Genomic DNA, 2873 nt, shown 5'->3' on the forward strand with positions numbered 1-2873 from the left:
TGGTTCAGTCAAGGGGGTTTTAGGTGGTTATGATGTGTGAAAAGGAAGGAGTGATGGTTTGAATTTGAGTGGGTGGGTGTAGGTGGGTTGTATGATGGTTTTGGAGGAGTAATGGAGGTGATTGGTGGAGGTTATTTGTGGAAGAGAGTTATGAAAAGGTGTGAAGAGGAGAGAAGAAAAGGTGGGGATCCTGTGGGGTCCACAGATCCTGAGGGGTCAAGGACTTAGCATCCCTGCTCTATTTAGGCGTGCAAAAACGCCCTTAGAGTGCAATCCTGGCATTTAACGCCAGACTGCTGCTTGTTTCTGGCGTTAAACGCCAACTCCATGCTCTGTTCTGGCGTTAAACGCCAGTCTGGTGCTTGTTTCTGGCGTTTAACGCCAGATTGATGCTTCTTTCTGGCATTAAACGCAAGTTTGATGCTTCTTACTGGCGTTTAAACGCCAGTAAGTTCTTCCTCCAGGGTGAGCTGTTTTTAATGCTGTTTTTCATTCTGTTTTTGATTTTTCAGTAGTTTTTGTGACTCCACATGATTATCAACCTAAAAAAAACATAAAATAACAATAAAATAAAATAGATATAATTAAATAACATTGGGTTGCCTCCCAACAAGCGCTTCTTTAATGTCAATAGCTTGACAGTGAGCTCTCATGGAGCCTCACAGATGTTCGGAGCATTGTTGGAACCTCCCAACACCAAACTTAGAGTTTGAATGTGGGGGATTCAACACCAAACTTAGAGTTTGGTTGTGGCTTCCCAACACCAAACTTAGAGTTTGATTGTGGGGGCTTTGGTTGACTCTGCAGTGAGAGAAGCTTTTCATGCTTACTCTCCATGGTTATAGAAGGAGATCCTTAAGTTTTAAACACAAGGTTGTCCTCATTCAGTTGAAGGACCAATTCTCCTCTGTCCACATCAATCACAGCTCTTGCTGTGGCTAGGAAGGATCTTCCAAGGATGATGGATTCATCCTCATCCTTCCCAGTGTCTAGGATTATGAAATCAGCAGGGATGTAAAGGCCTTCAACCTTTACTAACACGTCCTCTACTTGTCCATAAGCCTGTTTTCTTGAGTTGTCTGCCATCTCTAATGAGATTCTGGCAGCTTGCACCTCAAAGATCCCAAGTTTCTCCATTATAGAGAGTGGCATTAAGTTTATTCCTGACCCCAGGTCACACAGAGCCTTCTCAAAGGTCATGGTGCCTATGTTACAGGGAATTAGGAATTTACCAGGATCCTGTTTCTTTTGAGGTAGAGTTTGCTGAACCAAGGTATTTAGTTCTTTGATGAGCAATGGAGGTTCATCCTCCTAAGTCTCATTACCAAATAATTTGGCATTCAGCTTCATGATTGCTCCTAAATATTGAGCAACTTGCTCTTCAGTAACGTCTTCATTCTCTTCAGAAGAAGAATACTCATCCGAGCTCATGAAGGGCAGAAGGAGGTTCAATGGAATCTCTATGGTCTCTAGATGAGCCTCAGATTCCTTTGGTTTCTCAAAGAGAAACTTCTTATTGGTCACTGAACGTCCCAGGAGGTCTTCCTCACTAGGATTCACGTCCTTCTCCTCCCTTGTAGGTTCAGCCATGATGGTCAAATCAATGGCCTTGCACTCTCTCTTTGGATTTTCTTCTGTATTGCTTGGGAGAGTACTAGGGGGAGTTTCAGCAACCCTTTTACTCAGCTGGCCCACTTGTGCCTCCAAATTTCTAATGGAGGACCTTGTTTCATTCATGAAACTGAAAGTGGCCTTAGATAGATCAGAGACTATATTTGCTAAGCTAGATAGATTCTGCTCAGAATTCTCTGTCTGTTGCTGAGTGGATGATGGAAAAGGCTTGCTATTGCTAAACTTGTTTCTTCCACCATTATTAAAGCCTTGTTGAGGATTTTATTGATCCTTCCATGAGAAATTTGGATGATTTCTCCATGAGGGATTATAAGTATTCCCATAGGGTTCCCCCATGTAATTCACCTCTGCTATTGCAGGGTTCTCAGGATCATAAACTTCTTCTTCAAAAGATGCCTCTTGAGTACTGTTGGATACAGCTTGCAATCCATTCAGACTCTGAGAAATCATATTGACTTGCTGAGTCAATATTTTATTCTGAGCCAATATGGCATTCAGAGTATCAATTTCAAGAACTCCCTTCCTCTGAGGCGTCCCATTACTCACAGGATTCCTTTCAGAAGTGTACATGAACTGGTTATTTGCAACCATGTCAATGAGTTCTTGAGCTTCTGCAGGCGTTTTTTTTAGGTGAATGGGTTCACCTGTAGAATGGTCCAATGACATCTTTGATAATTCAGACAGACCATCATAGAATATATCTAGGATGGTCCATTCTAAAAGCATGTCAGAAGGACACTTTTTGGTCAGTTACTTATATCTCTCCCAAGCTTCATAGAGGGATTCACCTTCTTTCTGTTTGAAGGTTTGAACATCCACTCTAAGCTTGCTAAGCTTTTGAGGAGGAAAGAACTTGGCTAAGAAAGCCGTAACCAGCTTATCCCAAGAGTTTAGGCTATCTTTAGGTTGAGAGTCCAACCATATTCTAGCTCTGTCTCTTACAGCAAACGGGAAAAGCATAAGCCTGTAGACCTCGGAGTCAACCCCATTGGTCTTAACAGTATCACAGATCTGCAAGAACTCAGTTAAGAACTGAAAAGGATCTTCTGATGGAAGTCCATGAAACTTACAGTTCTGTTGCATCAGAGAAACTAATTGAGGCTTTAGCTCAAAATTGTTTGCTCCAATGGCAGGGATTGAGATGCTTCTTCCATGTAAATTAGAATTTGGTGTAGTAAAGTCACCAAGCATCTTCCTTGCATTATTATTATTATTTTTGGCCATGTCTCCTTCTTTTTCGA

At 41.9% G+C, this 2873-nt stretch overlaps 1 non-coding gene across 1 annotated transcript; it reads left to right on the forward strand.

The window, feature by feature from the left end:
• Nucleotides 1–2352: 2352 nt before the first annotated feature.
• Nucleotides 2353–2460, forward strand: LOC148578435 (small nucleolar RNA R71). Its single transcript, XR_015902937.1, has one exon. It is a non-coding gene; the product is annotated as a small nucleolar RNA R71 (small nucleolar RNA).
• Nucleotides 2461–2873: the final 413 nt, after the last annotated feature.

Source organism: Arachis ipaensis, chromosome B1 (genome assembly GCF_059453495.1).
Source record: "Arachis ipaensis isolate K30076 ecotype BB chromosome B1, ASM5945349v1, whole genome shotgun sequence".
NCBI classification, from domain to species: Eukaryota; Viridiplantae; Streptophyta; class Magnoliopsida; order Fabales; family Fabaceae; genus Arachis; species Arachis ipaensis.